The following is a 23,439-nucleotide window of genomic DNA, read 5'->3' on the forward strand; positions in this document are numbered from 1 at the left end:
AAATCGTTGCCAAATATCTTATTTCTTGTAGTGATTAAACTAAAACTCAAATATTCTTACCAAATTAACGGTTGTGATTCATTCACAGTGTATAACTTCTTTACACTGACAATATATTTCAATTAAATTCTTAAAATAATTAGAATATATTAAAAAATAAAGAAGAATAATATACGAAAAACATTTATATATATATATATATATATATATATATATATATATATATATATATATATATATATATATATATATATATATATATATATATATATATATATATATATATATATATTAAAAAAATGAAAATATAATAATTTAATAGAACTTTTCGGTAAATCGCATGGATATATGTCTAATTATTATATTTTGGTAACTTAAATGTCTAGTTACTTGCAAACACATAATTGATAAATTTTTAATTTGGCCGCTCTACTAAATGTCTTAAATGGGCAAATACAATGTATTAATATACTTCAGGAACATTTAATATTATTTTTTATTTTAAAAAATACTTTTTACTATTTCATAAGAGCTAAAAATTATTTTATTGATGTAAATAGAGGTAACATTATAACTTATAAAGTGATAAATTCATCCCTTACATGGAAATGAAAAAGGGAAATTATGGCTAAAATTGTGAATTTTATTCATGTTATAACTATCATTGTTTTACTATTTTTTTCTGCAGCAAATGTTGAATGTAAGTCGATTTGATTGTTTTTGAAATTTTCTTATTTAATTTAACACAATTATTTCACAAATTAATTTATATTACTTTATCATCTTTTCTTCTTACAGGTAAACTATGTTATAAGAATTTGGATTGTGGTTTCATGAAGTGTCATCATTCCAAAATAGCAATGTGTGTAGAGCGTAGGTGTTTATGTGTAAACGAATCGTTAAGTAGTTTTATGGTGATTGATGTTGAATTTAGTAGGAAAAATTATGATTTACATCTCCGCAACTGCGATCGGAAAAAGGATGAAGCCACATGATGTATTTGGTGTTATATTTAAGAGAGTACCCAATTTCTCTACTACAATTTTTCATGAATCGTCATTTAGTTATTGTTGGCGCTTAATAAGTTGTTTTTTTCTTATTTTCTTATTTAAGTTTTAAAAATGTAATTTTATGTTGTTGTTATTTAAGATGATGATTATGAAATAAAATAAGGTATTAATAAATATTATTTAGATTGTCTTTTTTTCTTTTAATTGTAGATATATTACTATGACCTTCAGTTATTCATTTGTTACTATCTATCATTAATATCTTTGATATTTATGTTAAAAATCAATTTTCTCAAACACCTTTGCTTCGACACATTGATGAATGTAAAACAGTTTCTTCTGATCTCTCTTCTTGGATTCCTTGTATGCCAATCTCTGAGCGTCAATAGTATTTTCTTCTAGCAGTTGAAGCCCTTATGTTACATAGTCGGGCACATCTTGAACGTTGAAGATCACTCTCATTTGGATGCACCATATTCCTTAATTCTTTCTATCAAGAATTAGAAGATTTATAAGGAAGTGATTGTCACATATTTAATCGTTATTGGTTCTTGGAACTAAACCAGTCTCATGATACCAAATGTTGGTGTTATCAGAACAATGTGAAAAATGCAAGAAATAATTGTGAGAGAGAGAGAGTTGTGGAGTGAAGGAAGAGATTATTAATTATTATTGATTGAGTGAGTGTGAGAGTCTATTACATTATACACAAGTTGTTATTATACATACATGAAGTAACAAACTATATACAATCAACATGTAACTGCATTTCTAAACTAAACTCACTAAGTTTGAATTACTACACAATAATTGAAATGACTTTTTTTTTTATAAAAAAAAATAGGGAAATTGATTTGAAAATGCTATGATTTCAGCAGAAGGAATTGCTTTTGAAATGGATGTAAAACCAAAATTTCGTGAAAAATGTATTGTTTGTAGAAAGAAACAATTTGATGAGATTACTAACAATGAATTTATTAAATCTCCTGAAGAATCATTTAAAACTGATTACTACTTATATACAAGTGTTAAATATGTTTTTGGTCCCTCTAAATATAGGCAATTTCAATTTTAGTCCCTCAAAATATTTCCTTTAAAGAATTGTCCTCCTAAAGTTTTCCATCCACACTTTTGGTCCCTACTGTCAACGTCGATTAACAGAAAATGATGTAGCACGTCATGTGGCCGTGCCAACGTGACAACATGCTGACATGTCATGCCACGTGGCTAAGTTCAAGAATATACTTGAGCCTATAAAAAATTGTAGCTAATCCGTAGTTTAATTCGTTGCTAATCTCTAACAAATCCAAGAACCAAAAAATTTATCATATTGTCCATGACTCATCATTATTCTTCATGAGCATAGTCTTTTAATCATTACTACAATTATATCCAACACAATTATAAGATTGCCTTGTGGACTATAATGAAAGCATGCCTTTAAAACTGTTTAAATTGAGGCACTTGTTTTCGAGGCTTCAGGGTTGCAGAGCCTAGCACATATAATATGTGAAAAATAAAGGAAAGAAAAGAACCCTAAAGTGGTGTTGAATATGCCAAAGCTTCTAAGAAAGGTACTCCTCGTCTACGAAACACGGACATCGAAAACACGACACCGACACTCATACGTCGACACATGGTTTTTAATATGATAAATTTGCTGGTTTTTAAATTTGTTAGAGATTTATTAGGTACGAATTTGGCTACGGATTAGCTACAATTTTTATGGGCTCAGGTATATTCTTGAACTTAGCCACGTGGCAAGACACGTTAGCATCTTGTCACGTTGGCACTGCCAGATGGCGTGTCATATCAGCTTCTATTAACAGGCGTTGATAGGATGATCAAAAGTGTGGACGAAAAACTTTAGGAGGACCATTCTTTGAAGAAAATATTTTGAGGGACTAAAAATGAAATTGACTATATTTAGAGGGAACAAAAACATATTTAACCCTATATACAATAGATCAAACAATCACTTCATTTTAAAGTATATTTGAAAATTTTAAAATATATAGTGATATTTTTAGTTTTTTATTTAGTGTTGAGATGTTAAAATCCATTGAAGTTGAAAATTTAAAAGACAATTGTTTTAACCTTGAACGATCATTAAAACATAATGACAAAATCGATATTGGTGGATTAAATTTATTTATGGAACTCCAAATTTTAAAGGCTAAATTACCTCCTGGGTCCTTTAAGTTTTTTAATTGTAACAAGTTAGTCCTTTATATTTTAATTGTAACAAGTTAGTCCTTTTTCGTTACATGTTGGTCCTTTATATTAACTAACGCTGTACCGTTGACCTTTTTCTCAAAATCCTTTTCAAAAAAGCTGAAGTAACATTAAATGGTACTTATATGTCACGTAACATGGTCAAAGAGCATCATTGAATCATATAATAAAATTTTCAAAATTTTTAGTGTATAAAAGTATTTTTAAACTAATTAAAATGCACGCAAAAAAGAAATTAAAGAAAAATAGTAAAACAGAAAATAAAATTCTCATAAAATTACACAAAGTGTAAAATGAGAAGAAATATTTTTAAGAATTTTTTTATAATTTTTGGACCCAAAACGGGTTTAATATGAATTTTAGAAGTTAAAATAAAATTTATAGAACAAAATAAATTAGAAATAGGTCAACGGTGCACGCGTTAATTAACCTAAAGGATCCACATGTAATGAAAAAAATATAAATGACTGACTTGTTACAATGAAATAACTTAAAGAATCTTGGAGGTAATTTAGCCAATTTTAAAAGATATCCATAATGAAGGGAGGCACACTTGTATATTGTCGGACGTGGACACATAGTTTTAGGACAATCTGAATCATGTCGACATTTATTCTTCACCGCTATAGTGAAAAAAGATAACAAATATAATTTACTAAATTGTAATAAAATAATTACAAATGAAAAAGAAAATTTGAAAAGTATAAGAATGACTAACCTTCAACGTTCATAATAACAAGAAATAGAGAAAGAAAGAAAATTTCACAATAAAAAAACTTCATAATTACAATAGTACTTTCACCTCTTTGCATATAAAAGATTGTTTTATTACTTTGTAATGTACTATAGTTTAATAGTTTTTAGTACTTGTTTCTGAAAAACATTCCAAAAGATATATTCATTATTAAATGTTTCTAAAGTAAATAAATATGTTATGTTTGTCTCTTTAACACACTTAGTAATAACGCCTCTTAAAAAAACTCTAATCATAAAAATTCATACCTTTTTGAATCTCTAGATTTTCATCAATTTGATAACCTTTCAAGATTAATAATATTGTCTTGACATGTATGTATTAGTTGAGTGCATAGTTAGATCATAGTTTATTTTTTTATAGCAAATATTGTATATGTATAACATGAAGCAAGGATTTGAGAGTATTGTTATATCAACTTAATCCCTAAAAGTTATGCATTATTTGAAATTTCTCGACCTCTATAGCCTATAGGTATTGTATATATTAGATTTTAAGGCCATCAATATTTTTTTTACGGGAGCATGAAAGTTCGATTTTTTTTTTTTTCAAAATAACAATGTTTTCCAACGAATTCTTTTAAATAATTATATTTCTGCATTAATTCCAAACTACTCAAATTTTAAACAAAACATTTTTAAAACGTAGAGCACAAGTCAAATGAATTGACATTTGCATTGGACAAATTATAGGTCAAGTCAATTGAGTTGGATTCTCCTATAGACAATGTCAATTCAATTGGCGTCTATATATAAGTGTTAGTAGAAGGCGCTAATTCATCTGTCTTTAATGTGTTGCACGTTTTATTTGTATTTTTAAATAAACAATTGGAATTAATAGGAGCAAAAGGGATGCTCCACCCCAATACAAAAAGGAAAGCTCCTACCTCAAAAAACAATCTAGAGGTCGAATATTCCAAAGATAAAAATTACCAAAGTTCACCTTCTTATGAAGAGAAGATAACCACCTCCAAGAGTTGAAAATAATCTCCGACATACAATCGGTAAAGCTAAACGGTTCCTCTCTAAAGATCACCGCGTTACGCTTTGTCCATATAGACCAAATCGTAGCAAGCCATACATAGGCCACAATCATTCTCTTATTTAAACATTGAATCTTCTCATAATTGTAGAAAAAGTCACCAAACTCCTCGAGAGTAAAAAAGTCGGCTAAATCTAGCCACATAAACACCCTTCTCCAAATGCGTGAAGTAATTTCACAAGAGAAGAAAAGGTGAGATTGAGATTCCTCCTTCTCCATACATAAAAGACATAAAGAATCCATACCTTCCACCAACACTACCCTTCTCACCAATTGATCCCTAGTGGCTATACGATTGTGTATAAATCTCCATCCAAAAACTAGAATTTTCGAAGGCACTTTGCACTTCCAAAGATAGTTTAACGCCAAAACCTTCTTGCTATCCAATGGGGGACCGGAAAGAGAAGCCTTAAAAAAATCATAGCATGACTTAACGGAAAAAACTCCATTAGTAGTCCGAGCCCACGAGAAACTATCCTCACTATACTCCCTAATCAGAACACGATCAAGGGTTTCCACCAGTTGTTGCAGCATATCCGTAAGATGCTGCCCGGACTCTAAGGATTCATCCGTTTTGCTGTGGTTCCTGGCTGAACCGAACACTTCTGTGTTAACGACAGTTCCAATGTTTAGACAGCCAGCAGCATGACTATCCTCTTGCGCAGGCCTAGGAGATTCAGCCACCGTGCACGTTTTATTTGTAAAATATTATATTTTAATAGGTATCATTTTGTTTAAATAGAGGTATGCTTTTTATCATTTTTCACACCTCTTTTCATTTTTTTCTTACTATTTTCTTCACTTGTTCTAACATGAGTAGTAAAAGACATGAACATGTTTGATTTTTCGAGATTATTTTATACATCTCTATTGTGAATGACAATGATGATATCCAGTTAGAGATGACAATGATGTTAGGGATATGATGTTTGTACCAAATAATATTATTTTGAGTATTGTATACTCTTAGACATATTGTGGTGTTAAGTCTTTTTATTTGTTGTTTTGATTTTTTTAATTGTTGTATGCTCTTAGATATGTTGTGGTGTTTTAGGAATGATTATGTTCGTTTTGTTGTAATCAAAAGCTATTATCTATATGAAATTCCTTGATTGCAAATTTTAGGATTACAACAAGATGTACCTGATACAATCATAGTTACAAAGAATACAACACAAGCAAAAATCTTGTTACTTGAGATTTCTAAGATATACAAGTGTAAGACGATCTCGAGTCTACGTGCAATACAACAAGTATGTATAAAAGCTTAAAGAGTGAAACAGTTCATGTTCTATTTTGTTGTATGTATTTTTATTGCTACTTTTGAATCTTCAGATCTTTATATAGAGGGCACAAAAGAGACGTTGGAAGCTTGCTTGCACTAGTGTCTTTGCTAAAAAAGCGGTTTCCAAGAGAGAGACGATGGATAGGTACGTTAAGGATCTTTATGTTCTAAATTATATCTTTACCCATAATGTCTTTCTCAAGTAAGGAGTCCATAAACATGATGGAGTATGTTAAGGAAGTTGAGAAGATGTAGTCTCACTTCATTTGTAAATAAATCGTTAGCTTTTAAATATTTTTCATAGCATACGTAATCAAATATTTTTTGTAATTTAAATTAATGATAACTCTTTTTATTAAATATTAGGATAGGTGGATGCATATCCACCACGTGCTTAAAAATTTAATTATGTAAGTATCAAATATGCCTAAGAGGGGGGGGGGGGGGGGGTGAATAAGGTACTTTATAATTTTTTTTCGGTTTTATGGTGTAAAGGTGATTATTTTTCTGATTTATGGTGATGTTACTAAAATATGTAAAGTGCAGAAAAATAAATGACACAAGGATATATCCTGGTTCCCCTCACAAACCGAGAGTACTCCAGTCCCCTTACGCAGTAAGAGATTTCAATATAGTTGGTATCTTGTACAAGCCTAACCAAACACCAAGAACAATCCTCTTGGACCAAGAACAATCCTCTTGGATTTTTCACTAAGACCACTTATGAGAACAATCCTCTCAAAGTGTCTAACTTGTTTCCAACAATCCTGGGTAACAAGAATACAACAAGTATTTTGATTTTGTATAAGAGTTTGAATAGAAAAATAAAGTATCAATCACTTGATTGATCTTCTCTACCAATCATGCAATTTATAAGAATAACAAGTTCTCAAATGTTGATGGATATGATATGAATTTTCTGTTTATGATTTATGAGACAATGCAGAAAATTCTTTTGAAAGTTTGGTAATCACAACACTTGAATGAAACTTTTATGATATAGAATGATGTTAAATTGCAATAGGAAGAGGTGATTTGAATTCTGAAAATATAGGATATATATAGTGTCTTAACACCCCTAGGAATGATTATGATACAATGAAAAGGTGCAAAGTTTAATGGTATAGAAAAGGTTCACGTTCAAATTGTAAACATACTGTTTTTAGATTCTGGAACGATGGAAATCGATTTACCATTATGGGAAATCGATTTCCCTGAAACGTTGTGCCTTAAAATTCAAAAACTGATACTGGAAATCGATTTTCCACCACAGGAAATCGATTTCCACAAGCAAAAAACAAATTTCCAGAAACTGATTTGGCTAGGAACGCATAGGAAATCGATTTCCACTTATAGGAAAGCGATTTCCAGTTTGAAAAAGTTAGAAAAACAGAATTTTTAACAAGCCAAAATGCACATGATTTGAGGATGAATTTGAGCACTTAATTTATTCTTATAAGAACATGTTTGTACCTATTTGAAAGATGAGCTTCATAAATTCTTCAAGTGATCTTGTATGTTGACAATCTTCTCTGACTTTATTAATTTGAGTAGTTCAATCTTTGATACGTCCTTTCTTGATATTTATGAGTGCACACATGTTGTCTTCATCAAAACACATAATATTTGGAGAAGCTTGCAATCACATTCTCCCCCTTTTTGATGATGACAACCAATAAGCTTTAAAAGTGATTTTTGCTTGACAAGTCCTTATGCTCCCCCTATGTTGATGACTCCTCTTTTAACAAATTGTTTATCATAACTTGAATGAGTCTTGAGACAAATTTTTTTATCCATGAGGCTGCATAATTTAGACTAAAAAGCAAAAAATACAAGTTTCTTCTCCCCCTTTGTTATTATCAAAAAGGATGGGGAAAAGAGGTAAAACATGGACAAAATATATAAAATGCAATATAGTAAAAAAGAGACTTAATAACACAAATAAACATAGCATAATGATAATAATTTTGTCTAAACCATAATCATAACATAATACTACTAATTATGTCTAAAAAAGAAGAACTTAAAACCATAACATAACATAACAAAATGAAAATTGTCTAAAGTACCACAAAACATACTAAGAAATAAAAATAGAAAATAAGACACATAAGAGAACTAGTCACTAGCATTCATCTCTTCATTTCCAACATCTTCTTCTTCTTCTTCTTCTTCTTCTTCTTCTTCTTCATCTCCGGAATTCTCAAGTTGTTGTTGAAGTTGATCAAAGCGATGATTAAACTCATTCCGGGTTTTTTGATGTTCATGAATGTTACGGATTTCCATTTAGAGAAGTTTCTTGTAAAGGAATTCCATGGTAAAGCCTCCTTCGGGTATGTCGGAAGGTGCTTGTGCATTCTCACCATCATTATGTTTGTAAAGGCCATCATTATCTTTAAAAATTCCCATATTTCTCAAACAATTGTCACTTGAAATTAAGCTTGTCTTCCCCATTTTCTTTGTGGGTTCCTTGCCTAATGGAATTCTAGAGGCTTCAAAAATTTTGGAAATTGGGCGAGCATATGGTAGCCCACTTGTCAAAGAAAAACAGTATTCCATATGGCGGAGAATCACATAGGCCCAATTTACCGGCATAACATTTTTCATGGCACATAGAAGCATCATATCAACTTCTCCTACGTTAGTATAATTGTTGCCTTTTGGAACAAGCACATGAGCAAGAAAGTAATGAAGCATTCGGTCACTTACCGACAAATTCTTGCTAGAGACAAACATCTTGGATGAACCGGATTGAATGTGTTTAGCATAAAACTCCTCTCTAGAAATACGACTTATTCCAAAATAAAATTCCATCATTTCATAGTTAAGAGCTCCTAGTTCTTCCGGAACATAACCGCGCATAATTCGTACACCTTCATAAGGAACACCCAAACATCTACCAAATTCTTCTATGGTCATAACAATGTCAACATTTTTAACCTTAGAATGTAATGTAAGAGTATCATCTATCCTAAGGTGAGCATAAAAGATTCTAACCAAAACCGGATAGTAAGGGCCAGCATCAGAAACAAACTCATCCATCTTTTGAAAAGCTAGTATTTCAGGGAAATTGAAGCTAGTGTTAGGGAATGAAGTAAGATTACCAAATTTAGGTGTGATGATGGCTCTTTGTTTGAAGTTGAAGAATGCTTTGCGTTGCCGTACCGGAGGGAGTTCTTGCTCAGAGTCAGTGTCGGAGTTGACAACCATGGGAGCTTTTCCTCTTGATCTTTTTGGAGGTGCCATGGAAGAGTTTTTGTGAGGTGAAATTTTGTGAGGGAGAGAGTGATTTTCGTTTTTGGTGTTAGGGTTCACAAAATAAGCACTTTTGAGAATGACTTATTTTGTGAGAAGAAGAGAGAATAAGGTTTTATAATAGTTGGGATAAGTGGGTTTTAATGGAGATAGAGTTGGGAGATGGAGAGATTTAAGTGGGCAATGAAGATTGTGTTGAATACTTTGTATGTTACCAAGGAGAGTAGTTGAAGAATGGAAGAGAGAGTGAATGCTAGTTTGACCCAAAATTAGAATACATACAATGCATAAAACATATAGAAACAGAATAGTAAAAGAAATTAAATAAATAAGAAAAACGTACAACAATAACGTATATTAATATTCTGTGTAAGGTTACGGAAATCGATTTCCTATGGGAAGGAATCGATTTCCAGCTTCGCAAACAGCATTCCAGAACCCAGATTTTGAGATTTTCGCTGAAGGAAATCGATTTCCTGTGAGGGTAAATCGATTTCCGTGACAATTTTTGCCCAAAATTACTGAAACAGTAGCTTTGTGACTTTGAAAATATTATAGGAACACTTATGGAATAATATATAACATCACACTAACATGTTTAGGCAATATGTGAGTATAATTAAAAATAAAGTAACACAATATAAAATGTAAAAATATGATTTCACAAATAAAATTGTGAAGATAATTTTAAAGAAATTTAAGTGAAGTAAAGAATGATAGCATGTACCTTAAATATCGAAACTTTATATCATATGATTCAAACATCATTCTCATCTAAAATTCCGAGTTCTCTCCGAATTTTGTAAAATGGTTCTTTTGCAAGCGGTTTGGTAAAGATATCCGCAAGTTGGTTATGAGTATCCACAAATGTTACTTCGACATCTCCTTGAAGAACATGGTCTCGGAGAAAATGATGTCGAATGTCTATGTGTTTGGTTCTTGAGTGCATGACCGGATTTTTTGTGATATTAATTGCACTTGTGTTGTCGCATCGAAGAGGAATGCATCCTAGATCAAGTCCGTAGTCACGAAGTTGTTGCTTAAGCCAAAGAATTTGTGCACAACAACTACCCGCTGCTATGTATTCCGCTTCGGCCGTGCTAAGAGCAACACATGCTTGCTTTTTACAAGCCCATGATACTAATGCATTTCCAAGAATGTGACAAGTGCCACTTGTGCTTTTACGATCATTTTTACATCCTGCATAATCCGCATCAGAATAACCAACTAAATTGCAAACACTACCTTTAGGATACCATAAGCCAACGTTGTTTGTTCCTTTGAGATACTTCATGATCCTTTTAACCGCAATAAGATGTGATTCCTTTGGATTTGCTTGAAAACGAGCACAAAGACAAACACTAAACATTATGTCAGGACGGCTTGCCGTTAAATACAATAAAGAACCAATCATACCTCGATACTTAGTAATATCAATTGGAGTACCAGATTCATCTTGATCAACATATGTACTAGAGCCCATTGGAGTATTCATTGCTTTACAATTATCCATATCAAACTTCTTCAATAGTTCTTTACAATATTTAGATTGATTGATAAAGATTCCATCTTTGAGTTGCTTAATTTGTAGTCCAAGAAAGTAGTTCATCTTTCCCATCATAGACATCTCGAATTCTCCTTGCATCATCACTGAGAATTCCTCACACATTTCTTTGTTAGTCGATCCAAAAATGATATCATCAACATAGACTTGAACCAATAAAGTGTTACTCTTGATTTTCTTAATGAACAAAGTTTTATCAACCTTACCCTTTTCGAAACCCTTTTCACACAAAAAATTGCTAAGTCTATCATACCATGCTCTTGGTGCTTGCTTTAAGCCGTAAAGAGCCTTTCTCAACTTAAAGACATGTGTAGGATTCTTGAAGTCTTCAAATCCCGGGGGTTGTTTGACATAGACTTCTTCATTGATGTAGCCATTTAAGAATGCGCTCTTGACGTCCATTTGATAAAGCTGAAAATTTAATGAACATGCATAAGCAAGTAAAAGACGAATAGCTTCTAACCTTGCAACCGGAGCAAATGTTTCTTCAAAGTCAATTCCTTCTTCTTGATTGTAACCTTGGGCCACCAATCTTGCTTTGTTTCGAACAATTATACCATTCTCATCAAGTTTGTTCTTAAACACCCATCGAGTACCTATGATGTGTTTATTACTTGGTCTAGGAACAAGTTCCCAAAATTGATTTCTCTCGAATTGATTTAATTCTTCTTGCATTGCATTTATCCATTGACCGTCTCCTAAGGCTTCATCAACTTTGGAAGGTTCAATTTGAGAAACAAAAGCCATGTGTAAGCAAGCATCTTTGAGATTTAATCTTGCTGCAACTCCTTGGCTAATATCACCAATAACTTTATCAATAGGATGATCTCTATGAGTTCTCCATTCTTTTGGTAGATCATTGGTGTTTGATTCTTGTTGTACACCTTTTTGTTGAATACTTTCTTGTTGAACACTTTCTTGTTGAACTTTCGGTGCCTTCACAATTATATCATTTGAAAGTTCTTCCGGGGGTAAATCTAAAGGATCATCATCATCACAAACAACTATTTCCTCTTTGGAGGTGTTAGTCTCATCAAAAGATACATGCATGGATTCTTCAATAGTTAAAGTTCTTTTATTATAAATTCTATATGCTTTACTAGAAAGAGAATAACCAAGAAATATACCTTCGTCGGATTTCTCATCAAACTTACCAAGATTGTCTTTGTCATTGTTGAGAACAAAGCACTTGCATCCAAAAATGTGAAAGCGAGCAATGTTTGGCTTTCTTCCTTTGAAGAGTTCATATGGAGTCTTCTTTAAGATAGGTCTAATGATTACTCGATTTCCAACATAACATGCCGTACTAACCGCATCCGCCCAAAAGTATTTAGGAAGATTTACATCACTAAGCATTGTTCTTGCAAGTTCCACTAGAAACCTATTTTTCCTTTCAACTACTCCATTTTGTTGTGGAGTTCTTGGTGCTGAAAAATTATGAGAGATACCATGTTCTTCACAAAATTCTTCAAATGATGCATTTTGAAACTCTCCACCATGATCACTTCTTATGGATACAATCTTTAATGATTTTTCATTTTGGATTTGTTTTGCATACTTCTTAAAGGCTCTAAAAGCATCACTTTTCTGCACAAGAAACAAAGTCCAAGAATATCTAGAATAATCATCAACAATAACTAAAGCGTATACATTACCTCCGAAGCTTCTTGTCCTTGATGGACCAAATAGATCCATATGCAACAATTGAAGTGGTCTTGTTGTAGTCACCACATTCTTTGGTTTGAAAGATGATTTGGTTTGCTTTCCCTTTTGACATGCATCACATAATTTATCTTTGACAAACTTTATCTTAGGTAGGCCAATAACAAGATCATGTTTGGTTAATTTATTTAAATGATCCATATGAATATGGGCTGCTCTTTTATGCCATAACCATGATTCATTATTGTTTACCAAAAGACATTTTACTTTCAAAGATAAATCATTTAAAGAAATCATAAAAATGTTATTAATTCTTGTACCTTTGAGTTTTACCTCATTGGTGACTTCATCGATGATCAAGCATTCCTCTTTGGTGAATTTGATCTTGAAGCCTTTGTCACAAAGTTGGCTAATGCTTAGAAGATTATGCTTTAGTCCTTCAACATAAAGAACATCTTTAATGGATGTGAAAGGTGGTGCACCAACTTTGCCTTTGCCAAGAATTCTTCCCTTATTGTTGTCTCCATAAGTGACAAAACCCTTGGCCTTTAACCTTAGATCTGAAAATTGGTTTAAGTCACCCGTCATATGCTTTGAACAACCACTATCTAGATACCATAGGTTTGAAGTGGTCTTCAAGCATGCCTACAAAACAAATTAAGTTTTGTTAGGTACCCAAATGGCTTTGGGTCCATCATAGTTAGTTCCTTTCTTCACCCATACATAATGTCCACTTGGAACACTAAAATTCCTTACATAATAAGCATTGGGTGTGTGACCAATAATACCACAATAAAAACAAGTAGGTTCAAAGTTACTTCTATATCTAGGAGGATAAGATTTCTTCTTAACAAAGTTCTTCCTTTTAGGATAATGTTGCATTACTTTAGGCTTGATCAATTTCTCTTGAATTGGTTGGTTACTAGCCTTGACAAAGATAGTCTTGTTGGATGTTGGTTTATCAAATTTAGAGAAACCAAGTCCGCTCTTATCATTGGAGTATCTTTGTGTGCTAAGAACATTTTCCAATCCAATTTGCCCTTTTTCATATCTTTCTAAAACACGTTTTAATTGGACAATTTGGAAGGAAAGTGATTCACAGTTCTTGCATGCAACATTATCTTCTTGAACACTAATCATTTTTTTTGTCATCTTTATGTTCTACTTCACTTATCTTATCTTTCTCTTTTAAAGATAGTATGATTTTCTTTTGAGATGAGATAGTTTTATAGAGAATTTTGCATTCTTTTAATAATTCATCTATTGCACCTTGTGCACCATTATCAAAAAGAGAATCATCATAACTAACCTCGCCTTCTTCATCGTCGGAGTGGTGTGATGCCATTAGTGCTAGGTTTGCACTTTCGTCACTATCGGAGTCTGATGAGGAACTTACTTCATTATCTTCCCATGCTATGTAGGCCTTTTTATTTTTGAACTCCTTTTTGCCTTTGAATCCATTCTTCTTCGAAAGCTTTGGACATTCCGGCTTTATGTGTCCTTGTTTCCCACATTCATAGCAAGTAACTTCTTGTGATGAAGTGGATGCTTCTTTGACCTTATGCTTTGAGAATTTCTTTCTTTTGACATAGTTAGTATTATCAATATTATTTTTATTACCAAAAAATTTGCCTAACTTTTTTACAAGAAGCAAGAAATTTTCATCTTCATCCGATGCATCTTTCATTTTGCTTTCTTTTGAATCTACCTTTAATGCAATGCCTTTGGATTTCTTCTCTAAGTTCTCATGCTTTTCCAATCTTCCAAGTTCCGTCTCATATTCTTGAAGTTCCGTCTCATCCGTTTCGATGTGGTTCCTGGCTGAACCGAACACTTCTGTGTTAACGACAGTTCCAATGTTTAGACAGCCAACAGCATGACTATCCTCTTGGCAGGCCTAGGAGATTCAGCCACCGTGCACGTTTTATTTGTAAAATATTATATTTTAATAGGTATCATTTTGTTTAAATAGAGGTATGCTTTTTATCATTTTTCACACCTCTTTTCATTTTTTTCTTACTATTTTCTTCACTTGTTCTAACATGAGTAGTAAAAGACATGAACATGTTTGATTTTTCGAGATTATTTTATACATCTCTATTGTGGATGACAATGATGATATCCAGTTAGAGATGACAATGATGTTAGGGATATGATGTTTGTACCAAATAATATTATTTTGAGTATTGTATACTCTTAGATATATTGTGGTGTTAAGTCTTTTTATTTGTTGTTTTGATTTTTTTAATTGTTGTATGCTCTTAGATATGTTGTGGTGTTTTAGGAATGTTTATGTTCGTTTTGTTGTAATCAAAAGTTATTATCTATATGAAATTCCTTGATTGCAAATTTTAGGATTACAACAAGATGTACCTGATACAATCATAGTTACAAAGAAAACAACACAAGCAAAAATCTTGTTACTTGAGATTTCTAAGATATACAAGTGTAAGACGATCTCGAGTCTACGTGCAATACAACAAGTATGTATAAAAGCTTAAAGAGTGAAACAGTTCATGTTCTATTTTGTTGTATGTATTTTTATTGCTACTTTTGAATCTTCAGATCTTTATATAGAGGGCACAAAAGAGACGTTGGAAGCTTGCTTGCACTAGTGTCTTTGCTAAAAAAGCGGTTTCCAAGAGAGAGACGATGGAGTAGGTACGTTAAGGATCTTTATCTTCTAAATTATATCTTTACCCATAATGTCTTTCTCAAGTAAGGAGTCCATAAACATGATGGAGTATGTCAAGGAAATCGTGCCACACAGCCTTGAGTCTTAAGCTAAAACTTTTAGTTTACTTTCTCCATACTTTTGGAAGTTGCGAAGATGTAGTCTCACTTCATTTGTAAATAAATCGTTAGCTTTTAAATATTTTTCATAGCATACGTAATCGAATATTTTTTGTAATTTAAATTAATGATAACTCTTTTTATTAAATATTAGGATAGGTGGATGCATATCCACCACGTGCTTAAAAATTTAATTATGTAAGTATCAGATATGCCTAAGAGGGGGGGTGAATTAGGTACTTTATAATTTTTTTTCGGTTTTATGGTGTAAAGGTGATTATTTTTCTGATTTATGGTGATGTTACTAAAATATGTAAAGTGCAGAAAAATAAATGACACAAGGATATATCCTGGTTCCCCTCACAAACCGAGAGTACTCCAGTCCCCTTACGCAGTAAGAGATTTCAATATAGTTGGTATCTTGTACAAGCCTAACCAAACACCAAGAACAATCCTCTTTGACCAAGAACAATCCTCTTGGATTTTTCACTAAGACCACTTATGAGAACAATCCTCTCAAAGTGTCTAACTTGTTTCCAACAATCCTGGATAACAAGAATACAACAAGTATTTTGATTTTGTATAAGAGTTTGAATAGAAAAATAAAGTATCAATCACTTGATTGATCTTCTCTACCAATCATGCAATTTATAAGAATAACAAGTGCTCAAATGTTGATGGATATGATATGAATTTTCTGTTTATGATTTATGAGACAATGCAGAAAATTCTTTTGAAAGTTTGGTAATCACAACACTTGAATGAAAATTTTATGATATAGAATGATGTTAAATTGCAATAAGAAGAGGTGATTTGAATTCTGAAAATATAGGATATATATAGTGTCTTAACACCCCTAGGAATGATTATGATACAATGAAAAGGTGCAAAGTTTGATGGTATAGAAAAGGTTCACGTTCAAATTGTAAACATACTGTTTTTAGATTCTGGAACGATGGAAATCGATTTACCATTATGGGAAATCGATTTCCCTGAAACGTTGTGCCTTAAAATTCAAAAAATGATACTGGAAATCGATTTACCACCACAGGAAATCGATTTCCATAAGCAAAAAACAAATTTCCAGAAACTGATTTGGCTGGGCACGCATAGAAAATCGATTTCCACTTATAGGAAAGCGATTTCCAGTTTGAAAAAGTTAGAAAAACAGAATTTTTAACAAGCCAAAATGCACATGATTTGAGGATGAATTTGAGCACTTAATTTATTCTTATAAGAACATGTTTGTACCTATTTGAAAGATGAGCTTCATAAAGTCTTCAAGTGATCCTGTATGTTGACAATCTTCTTTGACTTTAGTAATTTGAGTAGTTCAATCTTTGATACATCCTTTCTTGATATTTATGAGTGCACACATGTTGTCTTCATCAAAACACATAATATTTGGAGAATCTTGCAATCACAAATTAGTCGGCTTAACGCCTTACCGTTTGATTATTCAACTAAAAACAATCTTTTCCAATCATATTAATTCAATTCTTCACAAATAAATTGGACGGGGTGGATGTACATTCACACTTTCCTCGAATTAACCGATTGACCGTACGCGTCATCGATAGGTTATTCAATTCCAAAATTATTTTTTGTTTTATTTTAGAAACAAATGCAAACAAAAGCAATTGAAAATATCCTACACCCAATATTTTCTTTTCCTAAAAATTATATGATTTGAAGATCTAAAATCTAAATCTTCAAGAAAATTTATTTTTTCAGTGTAAATAATATAATATTTTGGGTAAACAAAGTAGTTTCTAAACAAATTAAACGCGCTTTTTTTGGCCTTTTACAGCGCTTAAAAGCGCTACCGTAGGTAAAGACAACGCTTTTTTTATGCCATAAAAGCGCTGCCTTTGGTTTACTTCAGACAGCGCTTTCCTTTGAAAAGCGCTTTCGTAGGTGGGTCTTTAGCAGCGCTTTTATAGAAAAGCGCTTTCGTAGGTGGGTCTTTAGCAGCGCTTTTTATATAAAAAGCGCTTTCTAAAGTAGCCTTTAGCAACGCTTTTTTTCTGCTTTTATGCTTTCTTTTATCATCTTAGGCAGCGCTTTTTATTAAAAAGACTTTCGTAGGTAAGCCTTTAAGAGCGTTTTTAAAAGCGCTTTCATTGCTAAACGCAATAGTTTAAAGTGCAACTTGTAATTTAAGCCACCCAGTTCGACCTGTAATTTTTTTTTTCAACCTGTAATATTTTTATAAATAATCCCTAAACCTGTAATTCAAGCCTCATATATATATATATATATATATATATATATATATATATATATATATATATATATATATATATATATATACCATTATTTCAACAAAAACCCGTATGTAGGACATTATAATACCATTATAATTCAAAATAAAATATATACACCATTATAGTTCAATTAACATGTTTGCAACAGATACATATAACTAAATCATCTCTAACAATAACTAAATTAGAAAACCCGAAATTCTCAAAATCCGACGAGCCGACGGTCCTGGTCCTGCAAAGTATGAAGATAACAATATGCTCAAACACAATTAAAGACTCTAACACAAAGTCATTATCAAAATCCGTCACACAATAATGTATTCATAACACTTTTCACACAATAATGTATTCATACCTATATGATTCTTTGCTGAATATAAAATTGACACAATTCTTCTTTGATTTCTTCCAACTTAAGTTTCGTGTAAGAAGCAGAATAGAATTCATCAAAGTACTACATAACAAAAACATAATATGCATGATTTAGTTAAATGTAATAAATTATAAAAAATTATCATAAGTCATAAATCCATACCGTGATTGGAATCTCTAATTGATTCATTTGAAGGATTTCTTTCAAAAACCTCAAAACAAAGTATCTGCAATCTGTACTGTCTCGCTGTTGCGGACACTACATAGAAAAATAAATAAGATTTTATAGTTGTCTTATTTTATCAAGTAGCATAACTATTATAAGCAAAATTGTGAAAATTAATGTACCTGCACTTTGATCCAAGTAATGTTGTTTTATTTAGTCTGTGATACCCGTGCGTCTCTTTGACTTCGGAATACTTGTATTGATCTAACAAAATAAAAACATATATTTAGATCAATCTCATAGAAATAATTAAATATATAAATATACACGAATATTTATAACGATCTCACTTACCTATCAATGATTGACTTCATATCCGGATAATTGGTCCACTGACCATCTACCAAATTCAGATAATAGACCGCTTCTTTTATAGGATCGATAGCAAGCAACAACCAGTGTGCTCTATAAATTAAAACAAAAGTTGATATGAAAATTTTGCTACGCAAAAGAAACAAAGATTAGATGAACCAAGAATGAAAAACTAACCCTATTGGTTGAGTATTATACGCCCAAAGATACAAGCTTTATGTATTGCCGGTGATCATGAATCTCTCGACTAAGTGCTGTCTAACTGAATCTGGTTCCCTATCCATTGTTGCTCCGCTGACATGGGAAGAAGACACGAAATGGAATCTGTTTGACAATTCAGTCCCTTGCATCATTCTGTCATACAACAACCTTAAATAAAAACATAATAAATATTAGACTATTTTCATTGAAATGTGTAAATAAATTGTTCGACTAATTAAATAATATATTGACCGGATTACCGGATGTATGAGTGAATATTACTGACGCCTAATTCTTTATGCTTAAAAATCTCTTCCATGTCCTCTAGTGCAACTCTTTTGTTGAATTCAAAACCAAAGATAGCTTCATCCATATTAATTTCACGAATAGCACCTGTCGTCAAATTTGACATATCCACAAGTGTTCCAAGCGCCTGCCGGTATCGAGGCACAAAAGCACCTCTTTTTGCCACGGCCTTCGGAGGACCCTTTTCCTTTTCTTTGGGTGGTACGCTACGAATTTGTTGGCTTACTTGTTGTGACCCTTGAGCAGATACCTAAAAATCATATAACTTTGGTAAATTATAAAATCATGTAGTTTTAGATTCAGATCATATAATTAACATTTTAAATGTACCTCTTTTAGTGATGCAACAGACTCATCGTGCTGCAAAATCCCTTTACCCTTAATTGCGGGTTTTGTAGGATTCTAAAATTATCATGTAAAAAAAAATTATCGTAACGGTTTAGAATTGACATTTCAAAACTAAATGATTCATAATGGTTTTCAACATACCTCATCATCAATGAAAATGAGTTCCGAGGGCCATGCAACAAATGACCCTATTGCATCTCGCCGCAATGTTGTCTCAGAGACCATGTCAGGTACCAATAGAAACGCATCATGATCTAATACAACATCAACCGATACTTTCAGGTGTCCATTCGGGAGAGGTCTATGGTGAAGTAAATCTCCCAAGGTGTTGTGCACTTTTCCCTTGCTAACTAGGCGATAATCCGGTGACGATAAGTATAGTTGGCAAGATGAAATGCCCTAAACCAATAATAAATATATTACTGTTAATTCAATAATAGAAAGAGGTGGAAAAAAAGAGAAACTTGAACAATATAGAGTCATTATCATTACAGAAATAGAACAATTGTAAGAAAAAAGAATTTATAATTACCTCGGGAAATTTATTTTGACAGTTGATACTAGATTTATCACTAGTTTCTTTCACCGATGAAGTATTGTACTTTTCCCTCATATATATCTCTTTATCTCTTTGCAATTCAGAGACTAGTGCTTGTAAATCCTGCAATTTTTGCATCACTTCGTCATTGGTAGGATTTCTTCTCCTAGGATGCTTATAGAAAGAGGTTGGAGTCACACCATGACCTTTACCCCTCACCCGACCGGGATACTCAGGAACATCCAGTGCTCTACTAAGTACGCTCCTATTATCATGGTCCTCACCGGTGGATACCGATTGCGACATGGTCTCCTGTAATTCATTTGGATTTCAAAAAATATTAGTGGAGATAAAAAATCAATTATATATTAATAAACATTTTATTTAATTAAAGACACAATGTTATACTTACACATTAATCATAAATTTTTTGAACATCGGGATCAACAGCTCGATTCTTGCCCACACGAGCTTCTCTCCACAACACATGTTCTGGAAGTGAGGTTTCCTCACTTTTCGTCTCCTCTAACTATGCATTGACACAAATGATAAGATCGTTAATTACAACACATTTAGACAATTAATAAGAACGTAGCATTTCTATTTACTTACAATGTTTTCCTCTAAGCGTGCATATCCCGAACGCCCTTTTTTGTATGGATACACGGGTTTTGATGCTCTCGCCCTATTTTTGGCACTCCTTTTCCGGAAATCTTCATCTCTTTGATTTACAAACTTAACCCAATTTTCATCTTTAATGAAGATCGCATACTTTTCTGGACGTCCCGGGGCCTCTTCAATAAAATTTCCTTCTTTATCCTTAAGATAGGTGCTTGTTAAAAAAATTTTCCACCCTCTATGTCTTTTTCCGGCCAAACCAAGTATGTAGCCTTTACGCTCATCTGGTATGTTAAAAGACCTCTGCAAAAAAACATACGCATAGAGTGTGTTAGTATAAGTAATTTAAACACATTATCGTCAAGATAATAACAACAACCATATATGATACCTTAAGCTCAGCCCAAAACATATCTTTTTTCTCGTCCAACTCTTTACTTTTCATATTCCATTTAGATATGGAGATTGGAATATGCATACGAACAAGTGTACCAATGTAGCTTGTCAACTTTGCAGCATTAGTCCCAATTGCTTGGTTATCACGATTCCATTCTAAATTATATATTAATCCTTTGTCTCTATCACAAATGATTCCCTTCATAATGGTGATGCCTCGTGCAACTTCTCTTGCTGAAGTGTCAGCGGGAGGATTTGTATTTGGAACATCTCTATCTTGTGAGTTTTCTTGTGAGTTTTCTTGATTACAAGCCATTTAACCTGTATAAAAATAAAAATGGATATAAAAATGAAATGACAAATATAAAAATCTATACAAATTCCCAATGTTAGTAAGTTCATCACTTAACGATTAACAACAACGATGTCAAATTAACGAAGTATGCACAAACGATATCCAAATCAAACAAACTAAAGCACATTAGTACATTATTACTATTTAAATATGTATACAAGTCAAATGGAAGTCAAAGTAACTATGTACAAGTAAATCGGAACCGAAATCGGTGAAATCGGAATAAGTGTCAAAAAAAGAAAGTTGTCGGAATTGAACGAAATTTACATGGCTATGGTAAAACATACTCATGAACTCAAAAATGAAGTCGGTTTTCCGAAATTCATACCCTAAGCCTGACTTTTGATTAAGGAAAGAAGCAAAACCGATAAAAAACAGTCCCAAAATGCAAAGATAAGTGCATGAGCAGCTCCATAATCGTCAAAATAGTATAGTTACATGTAAAGAAGTCGACAAACGGATACATGGTTCAAAAGTTATGTACAAAACGAGAATATGCCCCAAAATCGGATATTTGTGTCATTTTCCGATTAGCTCGAGTTTTGATGTTTGGAAATGGTTTAGCAACTATCTTGAACTCATCGGTACATGACACAAACCTCAAATGACAAGTATTGTAACAATCGACACAAAATTGAAAAAAACTATACAAATTGAATATATATATATATATATATATATATATATATATATATATATATATATATATTTTATTGAATGATATAAGCTATAATTACACTATTACCTTTTTCACTAACGTCTCTTTCTTTTCTTGGTAGGAATATGTTCTACGTGTCTCTTAACAACGCGGACGGTTGGTTTGATCCAAATACCCTCATTATGATCATTTCTAGTACAAGATTCATTCTCATTTTGATCGTTTCTTGTACAAGATTCAATGCCAACACCAATATCACCTTGATCTCCAATGTTTTCATCAATTACTTTGTTAGATAAAAGCACTATAGACCATTTCGTACTTGTCAGATCATTCACATAGAACACTTGTGTAGATGTTTTTCATGTTGGCTGCATTTATGGTAAAACATACCTGGGTGTTTAATGTCTTGACTGATGTCATGACATGATTTATATTGTGTTATGCAGGTTGCATATGTGTAAAGTTAATACAGGTTCTGTTAGTGAATATCATGACCGATGTCTTGACATCCTTGTCTGACAGCAGGAGCTGTTTTGTTTTATTATTGTGTTTCCTGATTTATCTCAATCTACAATTTAGAAAACCTTTTATTGTGTGCTGAATATTTCGTCTAGAAGATTTCGCTGACAGCACATTCTGTAAAAACCAGATGACGTGTAAATTAGGTTAACTTGGTTAACCCTAATTTGACTCTTAAGAAGCCCAAGGCCCAAGAGCTGCATATAAGAAGAATGCAACCCTAATTTGGAACACAGAGAGAAAGTTTGTTAATTGTGAAGAACCGTAGTTCTGTAGCTGTGTGTTTAGTCTCTAGTACTCCAAGCAATTGTCTTTTGATGATTGTATTGGAATAGGTTGTTTATGTATTTTGTCACTCTAAGATTTTAAGCACGAGTGTGTGTCTCTTGATTGAAGCTTTTAAGAAGATCAAGGTGTGTTTTTGAAGTGTGTTTTCTCTCTCATTTGTTTAATGTTTATAATCACTGCTGTGATTGGGATTACATTGGGTAGGTCTTAAGTGAGGAGTTGTAAACTGGGGAGTTTAACTCCGAATTAATTATGCTTATATTGGATTCCCTCCCTGGTTTGGTGGCCCCCAGAGTAGGTATTGTTGTATACCGAACTGGGTGAACAATTTGTTGTGTTCTTTACTATTTTTATGCGTTTCTGTTTTAACGTTTTGTATTGTGTAATTGTGGATGTCATAACACCCAGTACGACATCGCGTGTGAGTTACTAG

The 23,439-nt window shown here is 32.4% G+C and overlaps 1 long non-coding RNA gene across 1 annotated transcript; it reads left to right on the forward strand.

Moving 5' to 3' along the window:
* The first annotated feature begins 6,159 nt into the window (after positions 1-6,159).
* On the forward strand, positions 6,160-6,470 carry LOC131625066 (uncharacterized). The gene is made up of 2 exons (XR_009290727.1): positions 6,160-6,293; positions 6,376-6,470. It is a non-coding gene; the product is annotated as an uncharacterized LOC131625066 (long non-coding RNA).
* The last annotated feature ends 16,969 nt before the right edge of the window (positions 6,471-23,439 follow it).

The sequence above is a fragment of the Vicia villosa genome, unplaced genomic scaffold, assembly GCF_029867415.1.
Source record: "Vicia villosa cultivar HV-30 ecotype Madison, WI unplaced genomic scaffold, Vvil1.0 ctg.000182F_1_1, whole genome shotgun sequence".
In the NCBI taxonomy this organism is placed as follows: Eukaryota; Viridiplantae; Streptophyta; class Magnoliopsida; order Fabales; family Fabaceae; genus Vicia; species Vicia villosa.